The sequence below is a fragment of the Salvelinus namaycush genome, chromosome 1, assembly GCF_016432855.1.
Source record: "Salvelinus namaycush isolate Seneca chromosome 1, SaNama_1.0, whole genome shotgun sequence".
NCBI lineage: Eukaryota > Metazoa > Chordata > Actinopteri > Salmoniformes > Salmonidae > Salvelinus > Salvelinus namaycush.
In genome coordinates, this window is record NC_052307.1 from 68,389,901 (window position 1) to 68,408,280 (window position 18,380).

An 18,380-nucleotide genomic window follows, 5' to 3' on the forward strand; every position below is an offset into this window, starting at 1 on the left:
ATGACGGCTGCGTGGTCCCATGGTGTTAATACTTGCATACTATTGTTTGTACAGATGAACGTGGTACCTTCAGGCGTTTGGAAATTTCTCCCAAGGATGAACCAGACTTGTGGAGGTCTACAATTCTTTTTCTGAGGTCTTGGCTGATTTGTTTTGATTTTCCCATGATGTCAAGCAAAGAGGCACTGAGTTTGATGGTAGACCTTGAAATACATTCACAGGTACACCTCCAATTGACTCAAATGATGTCAATTAGACTATCAGAAGCTTCTAAAGCCATGACATCATTTGCTGGAATTGTCCAAGCTGTTTAAAGGCACAGTCAACTTAGTGTATGTAAACTTCTGACCCACTGGAATTGTGATACAGTGAGTTATAAGTGAAATAATCTGTCTGTAAACAATTGTTGTAAAAATTACTTGTGTCATGCACGAAGTAGATGTCCTAACCGACTTACCAAAGCTATAATTTGTTAACAAGACATTTGTGGAGTGGTTGAAAAATGAGTTTTAATGACTCAAACCTAAGTGTGTGTAAACTTCCGACTTCAACTGTATATGGTCACAGGATATATAACAGAAGAATTTGATTGAAGTTAGTTCTGAAAAACAACAATAAACAAGGAAGAGAATTTTAAAGTTTGTCCATACTGAAGTTAAACACCGAAAGAAAGAGAGGCCATCCCTCCTTGTCTTCCTCCCTGTCTCCAGAGAGGGATGACCAGGGGTTAACCAGGCCTGTCCCAGGCATAGGGCTTTAACTATTGTGTTGCTTTGCTTAATGTAAATCGATAAAGCTGGCTAACCTTGTGGGCCCGATCAATGCTTGTTTAGAATACCATTGATTAACAGTTCTGATTATTGATCATGCCATGCCGCTAGAGCGATGCCGATGGCTCTGATAAGAGGTTACCCTGGAGCAGATAGTCCTGTCCACCCTGGAAGAGACAGGGCTGCATGCTGCAGACGTCTGAACACACACACACACACACACACACACACACACACACACACACACACACACACACACACACACACACACACACACACACACACACACACACACACACACACACACACACACACACACACACACACACACACACATTTATCTGCACCGGATTCTGCATTGGAACTTATTATGTGACTTGTTAGGCATATTTTTACTTGTGAACTTATTTAGGCTTGCCATTACAATACGTATTGTCTCAAGACATTTCAGCTTTTCATTTTTTATGAATTCCACTTTGACATGATGGGGTATTCTGTGCAGGCCAGTGACAACTTTTTTATTTTTTTAAATACATTTTAAATTCAGGCTGTAACTACAAAATGTGGAGGGGTGTGAATACTTTCTGAAGGCACTGTATGGTGTGCTGAATGTGTGTACATGCAAACACACACACACACACACAGACACAGACACACACACAAACCTCCAATCACACATGCACGGTAAAGAGAGGGAAGACACCGCAGCTCTGTGTTGACACGGGGTAATGTCCTCTCATCTGAGACCCAACATTTAAATTAACACGCCATCTGTTCCTGCCGTGTACCCAGCGGCCATTTTGAAATTCCATCACAGCGGATGTGCACTTTTTTGCTTCCAACATGCAGCTTCTCCTAGACATCGTCTGCCGTGTCTTATTGGTATCTCTTGAGAGGGGTGTAACTATGTAATTATCAGGGGTGTACTAATGTTTTGGACTATACATCATCTTACCTTACAGTACACCTATCAAATCCATGATTGATATGAATTTACATGATTGGAAATTGCTCCATCCTGGGTCAATGACAAGCACCATACAAATCTGAATACAATATGGCCACAAAGACAGCCATGAGAGAAACCACTGAAGATGAGCTTAACTACAGGGTGAATGTTGAATATTATATTAGAATACAGGTGTCTAATGCAGCATCTTGACAAAAGGTTCATTGTATTTATCTAAGCTGTCCAATCGGCATTGAGAAGCTGAGCCCTGTCCCTGAGGTCATCTTCCTGCGTCGTAAAGTGTGATGATAAAAGGGTTTACAACATGGCCGTTATTAAAGAAAGAGTGAGTCAAAGCCATCAATAACCCAGCTTTCAGGGATTACCATTAGCAACGCTAGTGCTCTCAGAGTGGAGCCAGGAGTTTGATTTTTACAGTGGGGGCGGAGAGGTTTAAATGCATTTAAAAAGAGGAAACGATAAACAATATGTGCGTACAGTTGCTTCAATATGAAGGACGTGGTTTGTTTAAGGACTACACAGTTCAGTCAATACACAGCACCCATGTACAGGATGATGTACAACTGTGTTGATACACCTGTAGTTATGCATAAGATGTGTTGTGTTCCAAACCCAGGTGTTTCTGGATGGTTCACAATTGCACAGCACCTCAATGAGGTCAGATTAGAATAACACAATAACACTTAGATTCTGATAACTTGTCATTCATAACAATATAATATCATAATCACTTTGAATCTAGGGCGCTGGTAGTCTACAGAACAACCTTCACCATTCTCTGTCACAAAGTACAATGTTGCTGGCTTTATATGCATAAGTAAGTACCTGTAGAGGTGCCAAGTAAAGGATGTTTGTCAGCCTAACGGATGAAAGAGCCATTGTGCTGAGCTGTGGTTGCTGGGTGATGGGGATGGCCCCCTTGTCTTATTGTTCGGTCAGCAGTGCTAGGCTAGCCCCTGTCACCCAGCCAGTGGTGAGATGTGCACTTTGGTTAGGGAAAGGCAGAGGGGCTCTTCTCTCTTCCGTAATGAGCCGCTATGTCTGGGTATCATGTGAGATATCTGAGCTAGCGCTTACTGTTCCATCCATGGCCAAGGTCAAAGACTTGCTCACCCCACACCCACCACCCCACCCACCCTCCACACCCCCATCCCTCCACCATCCCAGCCCCATCCATCACCCTAACATAGACCTCCAGCTATGCTCACATCCCACCCCCTCCCTCTGCATGACCTGATATGATTTTTGTCTGACCATTTTCTATGAATGTATGTCATGTATGCTTGTTTTATTCAATTTCTTTATTTGCTAAATGCACAGCACTGGTCGTCAGTGACAAATGCTGTCAGTTCCGAAGATATTAGATAATGCATTAAATACCAATAGACCCCATCAAGATGAGTTGTTATGTGTATTATCAAATAAATGACAGGGAGTGGAAGAATGAAATGAAGACCATTCACAAACACAGTCATTGAGGCTGGACAGGGAAATGGGCGTTGATCATCTTTCACTTCACTGAAAACAGCGGAGAAGAATTGCAAGCAGGTCATATTCTGGAGATGGCCCAGTCAAATACATCTTTAAAACTCAGTCAGGTCTAATCTTTTGTGGCGTAACATAAGACACTATTTATCCCGTGCAATAATGTGCACATTTTGCTTTGTTAGCGAATAAGCATTTGTTATAAACATGTCAAAAGTGGGATATGTATTAACAGTTTGGTTGAGGCAATGAATTAAGTGAACAAGGCTGTCCATACACCACCACATTACCGGTCCAGTCCCCACAGTAATCAATGGACTTCCCTCTTCCGGATCGCATGTCAAATCCATGTTGGACTGTGGGGATGAATAAAAACAATGTGTATGTTAAGAGCCGATGACTCCAGCACTACTCTGGCCATATGAATAAGGCAGGTCATGTCGCTGACTGATAAGGGCTATAAAAACACAAACTGACCCATCCATCCAATTAGATAGGGAAGTAGAATGGAGCAAATGATCATTAGATGATAACATGAAGTGAGAAGGAATCGAATGCAGTGTCTAGCCATGTGATATTACATATAACATGTGTGTACAAGGGTACACCATTCAATTGAAATGTTAGCTATCAATTGACGCGCAGGCCTCTCTCTCCCTTCAAACAGCATGCACTATCAGACTACCGAGAAGTTCATTGTTTATTTATTTTTTTAGACCATACTTAATTGATGACAGAAGCAGCAGTGTGTGAATCAGGGTCCGTAGGGCAGAGACATTTAGGAGTGGCATTTCCTGTTTGTCATTCCAGTGACGGCCGTGTTGTCTCACACTGTTGACAGACAAGTCAGACCATCGGCCTGCAGCAAGGAGGTATGGAGCCCAGTGGGGGACAAATGTCATGATGAAACCTGAAATCAATTTACCTTCAAATACTCATGGCTGTCCCACAAATGTGGCTGCGGCAAATAAATGACCCCCGTCCCCACCTTATCCCCAAAGACAGGACATCCCAGGGTATCGACACTTAGCCCAGCACAACAAACTTTATTGACAACCCTTGCCTTGGGCAGTACTAAGCTAGAATAGTAAGGAGTAGGTGGCGGAACACTGGACATACAGTAGTCCAGTCAGGTCAGTGGGCAAACTCTGGTTTGGATGAAACCAAACGGATAAAGTGGACAACAATAAAAGAAGATGGTCGACACGACAATATTATGTTTAGTTAGAAAGAGAGAACAATTAAGAAACAGAGAGAAGAAGAGAGAGAGAGAGAGATTATCTGATAAAACAGCACTTTCAATAGTACTGTACATCTTTCAGTTGAGTGCACTCTCAGTTTCCCCTTTGAGAACAATTCAGGGTGAATTACTAAAAAGATTAGGAAATTATCAAATCCTTAACGATAAGAGTAAATGTATGCATGATTTAGCATAGAAATGATCACATATGAATGCACAGAAAAATAAAGATAGAGAAGCAGATGGACAGACAAATAAAAAGAAGAAGGGATGGATTTCCTGCCATTAGTGATCTATGACCAATCAGCTGTCCATCTTCAGATATGCTGTTAATGACTATTGGCCTCCATTTAAATCCTTACTTCTGTGAATTGCCCCAGTCAATACATTGGCATGCGTTTGATTGAATGCTCATCTATTGTGTGAAAATTAGGCTGGATTAGTTTGATCTTTTTGATCAATGAGTTGATCTTCAAAACAATGGCTAACACTGGGATTCACACATTCCCAAAGACACCATTGATTTGACATTCATCATGATGAGAAAATACAGGCTAGTGCTTCTATCTTGCTATTGAATTATCAAGTAAACACTTGTCACTAATTGATCGTGGGAGTGTGAAAACAACAGAAAGTTGGTTCACCTTCAAATCAGCCACCAATCTCAAGAATTGTATTATATATTTTTTTGATGGTAATAGGTGTGCCCTTTTCCCAGGTTTTCTACATATCATAAATGATCAATAAATCTCAAGCAGTATGAATGATCAGATATCAAAAGAGCGGTGATATAGTGAAGACAGACTACAGTCTCCAAAGGGCAAAGACATACTCTATATAAGATAATTAGCACAACTTCATGAGCAACCATGATTTTTCAGAGGCGTAAAAAAAAATATGAAGCTGTTGTAGCATCAAAGCAGCAGAGCAAATTGAGTAGCGCGAGCAGTGTTAAATTGATCTGTTCTGCATTTGAATGTAATTTCATTATTTAGATTTGAAGTCGGCTCTATTGTGTGGAGAAAGCAGGGGGGCAAAGCGTATTATTCTGACAAGTGTGATCTTGTTTTGTCAAAGTGACTCTCGGGGCAGATGGTTTATCCGTTGTGTGTGTGTGTGTGCGTGTGTATATATGCATGCATATGTGTTAGATTTGTTTTTTACTCTCAGGGATTTCAAAGGAAGCGCACTCCTCCCCAGATTAATTCAGCAACAATAGCATCTAATTCTCTCTGAGCCTAATAGCAGAAAAAAGAAGAAAAATCCTCTTTTATAGCACGTGAAAAATTACAAGGTGATGCCCTGAATCAATTTAGTCAAACTGGTTGTGTACAGAGAGACAGAGAGAGAGCGAGAGAGAGAGAGAGAGAGAGAGAGAGAGAGAGAGAGAGAGAGAGAGAGAGAGAGAGAGAGAGAGAGAGAGAGAGAGAGAGAGAGAGAGAGAGAGAGAGAGAGAGAGAGAGAGAGAGAGAGAGAGAGAGAGAGAGAGAGAGAGAGAGAGAAAGACAGAGAGAGAGAGAGAGAGAGAGAGAAAGACAGAGAGAGAGAGATTGAGTTGAGGAGGGACAGAGAATGACACGTTGGGTGTATGATACATACAGTGCATTTGGAAAGTATGCCCGCAAGGATGATCAATGGAAATAGGATGCAATTTTAGAATTAGGCTGTAACGTAACAAAAAGTGAAGGGGTCTGAATACTTTCCGAATCCACTGTAGTTACGCACTTGAAGTTTCCCCTGAAGGGTTTCACCTAAATTCCCCCAAAGGGTTTCACTCAAGAGCTGAAACCAGAGTAATTGCCATATTGCACACATCAGATAGCTTTTATTATGATATTATGGCATCATTTCTCATATACGATGACAGTATAAAACAGAGGTCAGTATGCTCCTATACTCCCATGAAAGGCTCCAGATATCTGGCCCAGGTCAAATGGCTCTGGCTTAGTGAGGGTATCACAGTACAGTGAGTACCTCAGGCTAACTCAGACATATCAGGCTTACTGACCGTAGGTAGACACACTCATCCTCTGAGCTGATCTGACTCCAGTACTGCCATGACTAACAATTTGAGGATTACCAGACGTCAGGCTCAGATTAACTGATCTATGATCAGATTGGTACATCACCATTCAGGGAGATGCTTAGAGAGGAGTGAGTGATAAGATACTATAACATACTGTACCAATATGATAGTGTTCAGTGCAGTACTCAGGAGGCCAGAGCAAGAGCCACCTGGGTTTCAATCCATTGATGTATATTTTACACAGAAACCACTTTTTTTCTACTACAGTCCCATAGCCAATATAGTCCAATTCACTTCTGCTGCTAAATTACAATAATATTTCACTGCAATAATGGTTGCGGCAGAATGCGAGAGAGTTCATTTTATTTACATATTTTAGCAAAATAACTCCCTGGGAATAGGAGAAAGGAAAACAGTACTCCTTGAAATTCCCCTTAGAGTCGAATTGGCAGTGGCTTGATGAAATGAATCCTTTTAATTTGCATCTCATATAATACATAATATGCACTAATTTTAAGAGCTGGAGGAAAACAAAAGACGGAAGGCTTCTCGGAGTAGTTGCACATAGTCTGGAAGAATTTAACATTGATAGATTGATGCTCATATTGGTATGCAAGCGGAACACTCAAATTCAGAAGGTCTGAATGGAAAAGAGAGAGGCAGCGAGAAAGAGAGAGGGAGAGAAGGAGAGAGAGAGAGGGGGGGAGAGAGAGAGAGGGGGGGGGAGAGACAGCGAGAGAGAGTGAGAGAGAGAGGGGGGGGGGAGACAGCGAGAGAGCGAGAGAGAGAGAGAGAGAGAGAGAGAGAGAGAGAGAGAGAGAGAGAGAGAGAGAGAGAGAGAGAGAGAGAGAGAGAGAGAGAGAGAGAGAGAGAGAGAGAAACAACATTCATGCATGCCTTAACAAGAACCTGAGCCCTGGCCTGCAGTTAAACAACAATGCCCTCTATTGGTGAGGAGCTGCACTGTTCCTCTTGACAGAAGCCCTTGCTTCAGAAGAACTGTAAGCGGTGTTTCAGCGCAGTCAGCAGAAAAATCACATTGAAGTGCAATCACCTCGAACCTCAAAGACTGTCCTTATTAACCTACTAACTACAGTGGAATATTAGATTATTCATTTACAAATGTATCCAACTATAACGATTCATGCCGTCATGATCAGGGCTCTTAATATGACATCAATGTATTAATTACAAAGATAATGAATGAAACCACAGCAGGTAACCTACAGCTCAGCTCTAGCCACTGTGCCTGTAGCAGTGAGAGTATGCAGAGCAGACCCAGTACTGCTGTGTGTGTTTCTGTTCTTATTCATGTGTGTGTGTGAGAGAGAAGACTGTTTACAGCAGGGGTCAGCAACAGAGTGAATTTTTTGGGGGGGGGGGGTAGTTGTTGTTCAAAAAAGACTGCGAAATCACCTGGAATTTACCTGAAAGTCTGCTCCCAAGTATTCCAACAAATAAAAATGTACATATGTGATCGTGTCTCAATGTAATCAAGGTATGTAATGCCATGACTAACAATTTGAGGATTACCAGACGTCAGCTCAGATTAACTGATCTATGATCAGATTGGTACATCACCATTCAGGGAGATGCTTAGAGAGGAGTGAGTGATAAGATACTATAACATACTGTACCAATATGATAGTGTTCAGTGCAGTACTCAGGAGCCAGAGCAAGAGCCACCTGGTTTCAATCCATTGATGTATATTTTACACAGAAACCACTTTTTTTCTACTACAGTCCCATAGCCAATATAGTCCAATTCACTTCTGCTGCTAAATTACAATAATATTTCACTGCAATAATGGTTGCGCAGAATGCGAGAGAGTTCATTTATTTACATATTTTAGCAAAATAACTCCCTGGGAATAGGAGAAGGAAAACAGTACTCCTTGAAATTCCCTTAGAGTCGAATTGGCAGTGGCTTGATGAAATGAATCCTTTTAATTTGCATCTCATATAATACAATATTGCACTAATTTTAAGAGCTGGAGAAAAACAAAAGACGGAAGGCTTCTCGGAGTAGTGCACATAGTCTGAAGAATTTAACATTGATAGATTGATGCTCATATTGTATGCAAGCGGAACACTCAAATTCAGAAGGTCTGAATGGAAGAGAGAGGCAGCGAGAAAGAGAGAGGGAGGAGAGAAGAGAGAGAGGAGGGGGGGAGAGAGAGAGAGGGGGGGGGAGAGACAGCGAGAGAGAGTAGAGAGAGAGAGGGGGGGGGGGAACAGCGAGAGAGCGAGAGAGAAGAGAGAGAGGAGAGAGAGGAGAGAGATAGAGAGAGGAGGAGAGAGAGAGAGAGAGAGAGGAGAGGGAGAGAAGAGAGAGAAACAACATAAGCTGCCTTAACAAAGCAACTCGAGCCTGCCTGCAGTTAAAACAATGACTGCTCTATGTGGGGAGGAGCTGCACTGTTCCTTCTGACAGAAGCCCTTGCTTCAGAAGAACTGTAAGCGGTGTTTCAGCGCAGTCAGCAGAAAAATCAATTGAAGTGCAATCACCTCGAACCTCAAAGTCCTTATTAACCTATAACTACAGTGGAATATTAGATTATTCATTTACAAATGTATCCAACTATAACGATTCATGCCGTCATGATCAGGGCTCTTATATGACAATCAATGTATTAATTACAAAGATAATGAATGAAACCACAGCAGGTAACCTACGCTCAGCTCTAGCCACTGTGCCTGTAGCAGTGAGAGTATGCAGAGCAGACCCAGTACTGCTTGTGTGTGTTTTGTTCTTATTCATGTGTGTGTGTGAGAGAGAAGACTGTTTACAGCAGGGGTCAGCACACAGGATGATTTTTTGGGGGGGGGGTAGTTTGTGTTCAAAAAAGACTGCGAAATCACCTGGAATTTACCTGAAAGTCTGCTCCCAAGTATTCCAACAAATAAAAATGTACATATGTGATCGTGTCTCAATGTAATCAAGGTATAAAATTATTGTTATTTTCAAATAGAACCTCTTTTTGTGCTTAGTTGTGGTCAATTTGCAGTGTACAAATTATTATAGTGTACGCGGCCGGCCCTGCGACCGACTACGCTCAGACAACAATCGGCCGTCCCGCGCTGAACCTAGTTGCCTAACACCTGGTTTACAGGATCAGTGGAGGAGTGTGTTTGACAGGAATAGCACATTAACCTCGTCTCCCTGCTGCTCTTCTCTGCTGAACCATAGGCGGTAGCTAGACAAACAGGGGCGTCCCGGAGAGAGTGTGTAAGCTAAGTGAGTGAGTGTACAGGTTTAATATGACAGCTACACATCCCTCACCCCTGCCTCAAAGCTCTCTCTCTTCCAGCCCAGAGAGAGAAGCGCAAGTCCTGGCTCGACATAGGTCCAGGCCCTGGCCCTAGGGTCGTACGCTACCACACGGGCCCTGGCGACACAACTATCCAACTCCATTAGGCTGTAACCTAAACACTGAGTCACCCCTACTAACAGGCTCCCTCTTCAACAAAGACACCCGTCTTTGTGTTTTAGGGTTTAGTTCAGCTCATCCCCACGTGACTACTTAGTGTGTTTAACGGCGCGCTATGTGTAGGATACACTGTTGACTTGAGCAGTGCGTCTACAGAGTAGAAAATGACAGGGTGTAAAAAGTAATGGGCTATATGTCCTGAAATATGGCTACGCATTCTACCAGTGGATCACAACAGCATTACGCAGTATATTATTGTACACGAGGTGTACAGACCAGGAAACCAATGTGTCAATCAAACACTTCATAAGCTCTTCTGATTCTTCACAGCATGCCTGACACACACACAGAGCTCTGTCTGTTCTAGAGGACATGTATGAGTCTGGTCACAAGTGCCTGTTGGTTGGGCAGGGCTGTACTCAGGCAGCCTGTGTAGCTGTGATGTGCTCCAGTGGAGGTGAAACCTCAGCCAGGGCACGCTTCCCCTCGCTGCTCCCCTCACCCGTCTCCCCTCGGCCTGCCAGACCTGCTCTCTGCTCTCCCTGTGTAGCTAGAGCCCATGATGGTGGTTGCCACATGCACGCAGGCACGCGTGCACACACACACACACATATGCACACACACTGGCCTGGCCAGGGGCAACGGGGCAGGAAGGTGGGCTGCAGGGTGCATGGTCGGGTGAGTGTTGAAGTTGCAGAAGATTAAAGGCTATACAGTGTACTGAATAGTGGCTTTATTGTTTCACAGCTTTTTCAGTTACCCTTGTAAAGCACAGTTTTTCAAGATCGGGTAAATATGCCAGATAATGTGCAACTCAATTAAGAAACTTTATGTAACCTGGCCTGCTCTATTTTGGTTCAAAACTGACTAAAGTATTGTCGAAGAGTATTACTATGAGAAAGCAGATAGAGGAGATGAACTTTAACTTGCTGTTATACGTCGGTAGTGAGAGAGAGAGAGCAGTCATACAGCGCAGCCAACAGAAATTATGAGACATGAGTGGAGCTTATTAAACTCTAGCACTATACCCTTTTTTATTTCAATTAAACCTCTTTCCATGATTCAAAGGCTCTCAAATCTAAAGAGGCTTTGATCTCCTAACCATAGGACAGACATGAAAATAGAAGTCTAGCTAAGGAGGGGGCAAAAGAGAAAGTTGTAATTCCATAATGCGGAGGCAACTTCTTTTACCGCTGCTGTTTGAACTGGTGCATGGGTTACTTAAAAGAGATTCACTCCTGGTTTGGAGGGAGAGAGGGAGCGGCGAACAAAACAATCAGACTTTGAAAAAGAAAAACTCCTGACAGGGTTCTCTTTCATTCCGAATCGCACCTCCCCAAACGTGATTAATCAAGTGTCTTGGCGCTCCACGCAGAGAGAGTGGGGAGGAAACGCAGCCTTCATCAAAAGAGAGGATGTAGTAATAGCTATGAGCACAGACATCACCGCTAGCCAGGTGTAAGAAAGAACAAACTTTCTTTATTTTGCATTAATAATACACTTTTTTGGGGGGGTGTCATGGAGCCAATTGTTTAAAAGATATTTAAATGGTTCTTGAAGCGAGAGTTCAAAGTTTGCCCTGAAGTAGTTTTATAGTTTGTTCTAAATCACTTTTCACAAGAATAAGACGTTTGCTGGGTGTTGGTTGGAGAGTTGACATGGTAAACTCTTATAACGTTGAACTGACATTGGACTTATGACCACAGAAAGAAGCTTTCACTGTTCAAGGTAAAGCCTAGGAAAAGAGGATTAGACCCAAGAACAGAGAGAGAGTGAGAGAGAGAGTGAGAGAGAGAGAGTGAGAGAAAGGCGCTGGAGGTTTGGCATGGCAGGGGGTAAGGAAATTGAGAAAGTGAGCGAGAGAGAGAGAGAGAGAGCGGCAGAGAGACAGAGGCAGCAGAGTAATCTAAATCCCAGTTGAGTTCTGAATGTGTACAACAGCTTTACTCAGTATCTAGGAAACAGAAACTTTTGATGCCCCTCTAATTTGAAAAAGGTTAGTGCTATCCGGAATGCTTGGGACGTACCTACCCTAAACCCTAACCTTAACCCTACCCTTACCCCAACCCTTAACATTTTACATTTTACATTTTAGTCATTTAGCAACAGCTCTTATCCACGCAGCGCACTTACAGATAAGTGCATACATTTTATAACTTTTACATACTGAGACAAGGATATCCCTACCGGCCAACCCTCCCTAACCCGGACGCACGCTATGCCATTGTGCGTCGCCCCACGGACCCTCCCTGTTGCGGCCGGCTGCGACAGAGCCTGGGCGCGAACCCAGAGACTCTGGTGGCGCAGCTAGCACTGCGATGCAGTGCCCTAGACCACTGCACCACCCGGGAGCCAAACACTCACTTAACCATAACCCTTTCCTAACCCTAACCTTAACCCTTGCCTTAAACCATCAACTTCAATGGGGTAACGTCCCAAGTATCCCAGATTGCAAGGACCATTTTAAAAAGCGATCCCAATGTCACCACACTTTGATCCTCTCCATTACCCATCAGACCGAGCGAGAAAGACAGGGTGGAAGAATGAACGCCAACACGCTGGGACGCCGCTTGTCCCTATGTGGAGGATTGTGGGTGTTTTCTGTCTGTGACTAAAAGGAAGACTGTGTCTGTATAATGGAGGATTAGTGAACTACAGCAGTTACTCTCCAGGTCCAAGAGGCAGCTTTGATGCGGAGGCCACACAGACTATAGGAACACAATCAGTCATCTGTTAGCTTGGGACCATTAGGACTCGGGCCAGAGAGGGGTCACTCAACACGTCCTACAGACACAGGGGGTTAGAGAGACACAGAGAGAGGCAGAGTGACTCAGGAGCAGGAGGGGTAGGAGACATTAGGCCTAGTGCTTAAGCCATCTTTCATTACAAAACAGATCTTGACTCTCCTTTTGGAGAGATTTAAAACGTTTCCTTTTTCCCTTCCGTTCCCTTCTCTCTCTTTTTGAAACTCATACGGTATAGCATGGCAGATGGAAAGCGAGGCAGCCGAGCATGAAACAACTTATTAGGGCTAATGGGTTCTGATGGAACCATTTCCACTATTTTGCCTTCATATAGGGAATCCTATTATTCTCCTATCTGTCAGCCAACTGCACGCCTAGGACTGTGCCAGGCTGGGGCTATCGACCTATGTGACATCTACCGCAGAGAGAGAAACGGGCCCTTCAGCTATATGATCCAGGTAGAATTCTCCTCCTAACCACAGATCTACGCACTCAGATTATGCCTATTACCATAGGTGGATGGGGTAATAGCTGACCCTACATCAGTGAGTTGTGAGGTTCATTCGTAGGTGATGTTCTCATTTTCTTCTGATCAGGTAGGGTAGTGATGGAAAACATCCCATGTTTTGTCACCACACATGACATGGTGTTCTATCACAACAACTTATGAGCACCATTAGTATAGATGTTCCTTTATCCTACACATGCAGAGCGGTCAGTGACAAACATGCACCCACCAGTCAAGATCACATCAAAATCTAAATGTACTTTCACGTGACGAATATAACGGTTAGAACCTGACGTGAATGCTTACTTACCAAGCCCTTGACCAACAATGTAGTTTTAAGAAATTACCTCAAAAAAGTAAGAGATAAGAATAACAAACATTAAAGAGCAGCAGTAAATAACAATTACGTGGCTGATATACACGGTGTACTGTACAGGATCAATGTGCGGGGACTCACCGGTGTCGAGGTCATTGAGGTAAATGCACATGTGGGCAAGTTATTAAATGCTTACATTAGATTAATAACAGAGAGTAGCAGCAGTCGTAGAAAGGGGTGGGGGGGGGGCGGGGGGGGCCAATGCACAATAGTCTGCGTTAGCCATTTGAATTAGTATGTTCAGGAGTCTTAATCGGCTTGGGAGTAGAAGCTGTTTTAGAAGCTCTTGACCTAGACTTTGGCGCTCCCGGTAACCCAGCTCTGCCGTGCGGTAGCAGGCGACGAACAAAGCGTCTCATGACTACGGGTGGCTGTACGTCTTTGACAATTTTAGGCCTTCCTCTGACAAGCCGCTGGTATACCCCGAGGCTCGTGGATGGATAAAGCTTGGCCCCGGTGGATGTAACTACTGGCTACATGGTACTAAAGGATTAACCACACAGTCCCCAGCCTAACCCTCCTACTTGTAGTAGACAGTGGCTCGTTTTAACTCTCCTAGATGAAATCATTGGTGCCACGGTTAAAACCACACAGCCAGCTAACCCTCCACTGTAGAGACAGGGCTGTTTTACTCCAGATGAAATCATGGAGGTTAAACCACACAGCCAGCTAACCCTCCACTGTAGAGACAGGGCTGTTTTACTCCAGATGAAATCATGGAGGTTAACCCACAGCCAGCTAACCCTCCACTGTAGAGACAGGGCTGTTTTACTGCAGATGAAATCATGGAGGTTAAACCACACAGCCAGCTAACCCTCCACTGTAGAGACAGGGCTGTTTTACTCCGATGAAATCATGGAGGTTAAACCACACAGCCAGGTAACCCTCCACTGTAGAGGACAGGGCTGTTTTACTCCAGATGAAATCATGGAGGTTAAACCACACAGCCGCTAACCCTCCACTGTAGAGACAGGGCTGTTTTATCCAGATGAAATCATGGAGGTTTAAACCACACAGCCAGCTAACCCTCCACTGTAGAGACAGGGCTGTTTTACTCCAGATGAAATCATGGAGGTTAAACCACACAGCCAGCTAACCCTCCACTGTAGAGACAGGGCTGTTTTACTCCAGATAAATCATGGAGGTTAAACCACACAGCCAGCTAACCCTCCACTGTAGAGACAGGGCTGTTTTACCCAGATGAAATCATGGAGGTTAAACCACACAGCCAGCTAACCCTCCACTGTAGGACAGGGCTTTTTACTGCAGATGAAATCATGGAGGTTAAACCACACAGCCAGCTAACCCTCCACTGTAGAGACAGGGCTGTTTTACTCCAGATGAAATCATGGAGGTTAAACACACAGCCAGCTAACCCTCCACTGTAGAGACAGGGCTGTTTTCTCCAGATGAAATCATGGAGGTTAAACCACACAGCCAGCTAACCCTCCACTGTAGAGACAGGGCTGTTTACTCCAGATGAAATCATGGAGGTTAAACACACAGCCAGCTAACCCTCCACTGTAGAGACAGGGCTGTTTTACTCCAGATGAAATCATGGAGGTTAAACCACAGCCAGCTAACCCTCCACTGTAAGAGACAGGGCTTTTTACTCAGATGAAATCATGGAGGTTAAACCACACAGCAGCTAACCCTCCACTGTAGAGACAGGGCTGTTTTACTCCAGATGAAATCATGGAGGTTAAACCACACAGCCAGCTAACCCTCCACTGTAGAGACAGGGCTGTTTTACTCAGATGAAATCATGGAGGTTAAACCACACAGCCAGCTAACCCTCCACTGTAGAGACAGGGCTGTTTACTGCAGATGAAATCATGGAGGTTAAACCACACAGCCAGCTAACCCTCCACTGTAGAGACAGGGCTGTTTTACTCAGATGAAATCATGGAGGTTAAACCACACAGCAGTAACCCTCCACTGTAGAGACAGGGCTGTTTTACTCCAGATGAAATCATGGAGGTTAAACCCACACAGCCAGCTAACCCTCCACTGTAGAGACAGGGCTGTTTTACTCAGATGAAATCATGGAGGTTAACCACCACACAGCCAGCTAACCTCCACTGTAAGAGACAGGGCTGTTTTACTCAGATGAAATCATGGAGGTTAAACCACCAGCCAGCTAACCCTCCACTGTAGAGACAGGGCTGTTTTACTGCAGATGAAATCATGGAGGTTAAACCACAACAGCCAGCTAACCCTCCACTGTAGAGACAGGGCTGTTTTCTCCAGATGAAATCATGGAGGTTAAAACCACACAGCCAGTAACCCTCCACTGTAGAGACAGGGCTGTTTTACTGCCAGATGAAATCATGGAGGTTAAACCACACAGCCAGCTAACCCTCCACTGTAGAGACAGGGCTGTTTTACTCCAGATGAAATCATGGAGGTTAAACCACACAGCCAGCTAACCCTCCACTGTAGAGACAGGGCTGTTTTATCTCCAGATGAAATCATGGAGGTTAAACCACACAGCCAGCTAACCCTCCACTGTAGAGACAGGGCTGTTTTACTCAGATGAAATCATGGAGGTTAAACCACACAGCCAGCTAACCCTCCACTGTAGAGACAGGGCTGTTTTACTCCAGATGAAATCATGGAGGTTAAACCAAAAGCCAGCTAACCCTCCACTGTAGAGACAGGGCTGTTTTACTCCAGATGAAATCATGGAGGTTAAACCACACAGCCAGCTAACCCTCCACTGTAGAGACAGGGCTGTTTACTCCAGATGAAATCATGGAGGTTAAACCACACAGCCAGCTAACCCTCCACTGTAGAGACAGGGCTGTTTTACTCAGATGAAATCATGGAGGTTAAACCACACAGCCAGCTAACCCTCCACTGTAGAGACAGGGCTGTTTTACTCCAGATGAAATCATGGAGGTTAAACCACACAGCCAGCCTACCCTCCACTGTAGAGACAGGGCTGTTTTACTCCAGATGAAATCATGGAGGTTAAACCACACAGCCAGCTAACCCTCCACTGTAGAGACAGGGCTGTTTTACTCAGATGAAATCATGGAGGTTAAACCACACGAGCCGCTAACCCTCCACTGTAGAGACAGGGCTGTTTTACTCAGATGAAATCATGGAGGTTAAACCACACAGCCAGCTAACCCTCCACTGTAGAGACAGGGCTGTTTTACTCCAGATGAAATCATGGAGGTTAAACCACCACAGCCGCTAACCCTCCACTGTAGAGACAGGGCTGTTTACTCCAGATGAAATCATGGAGGTTAAACCACACAGCCAGCTAACCCTCCACTGTAGAGACAGGGCTGTTTTACTCCAGATGAAATCATGGAGGTTAAACCACACAGCCAGTCTAACCCTCCACTGTAGAGACAGGGCTGTTTTACTCCAGATGAAATCATGGAGGTTAAACACACAGCCAGCTAACCCTCACACTGTAGAGACAGGGCTGTTTTACTCCAGATGAAATCATGGAGGTTAAACCACACAGCCAGCTAACCCTCCACTGTAGAGACAGGGCTGTTTTACTCCAGATGAAATCATGGGATGTTAAACACCACAGCCAGCTAACCCTCCACTGTAGAGACAGGGCTGTTTTACTCCAGATGAAATCATGGAGGTTAAACCACACAGCCAGCTAACCCTCCACTGTAGAGACAGGGCTGTTTTACGTCCAGATGAAATCATGGAGTTAAACCACACAGCCAGCTAACCCTCCACTGTAGAGACAGGGCTGTTTTACTCAGATGAAATCATGGAGGTTAAACCACACAGCCAGCTAACCCTCCACTGTAGAGACAGGGCTGTTTTATGATGAAATCATGGAGGTTAAACCACACAGCCAGCTAACCCTCCACTGTAGAGACAGGGCTGTTTTACTCCAGATGAAATCATGGAGGTTAAACCACACAGCCAGCTAACCCTCCACTGTAGAGACAGGGCTGTTTTACTCCAGATGAAATCATGGAGGTTAAACCACACAGCCAGCTACACCCTCCACTGTAGAGACAGGGCTGTTTTACTCCAGATGAAATCATGGAGGTTAAACCACACACAGCCAGCTAACCCTCCACTGTAGAGACAGGGCTGTTTTACTCCAGATGAAATCATGGAGGTTAAACCACACAGCCAGCTAACCCTCCACTGTAGAGACAGGGCTGTTTTTACTGCAGATGAAATCATGGAGGTTTAAACCACCAGCCAGCTAACCCTCCACTGTAGAGACAGGGCTGTTTTCTCAGATGAAATCATGGAGGTTAAACCACACAGCCAGCTAACCCTCCACTGTAGAGACAGGGCTGTTTTACTCCAGATGAAATCATGGAGGTTAACCACACAGCCAGCTAACCCTCCACTGTAGAGACAGGGCTGTTTTACTCCAGATGAAATCATGGAGGTTAAACCCACAGCCAGCTAACCCTCCATGTAGAGACAGGGCTGTTTTACTCAGATGAAATCATGGAGGTTAAACCACACAGCCAGCTAACCCTCCACTGTAGAGACAGGGCTGTTTTACTCGCAGATGAAATCATGGAGGTTAAACCACACAGCCAGCTAACCCTCCACTGTAGAGACAGGGCTGTTTTACTGCAGATGAAATCATGGAGGTTAAACCACACAGCCAGCTAACCCTCCACTGTAGAGACAGGGCTGTTTTACTCCAGATAAATCATGGAGGTTAAACCACACAGCCAGCTAACCCTCCACTGTAGAGACAGGGCTGTTTTACTCCAGATGAAATCATGGAGGTTAAACCACACAGCCAGCTAACCCTCCACTTATAAGACAGGAGCTGTTTACTCCCAGATGAAATCATGGAGGTTAACCACCCCACAGCCT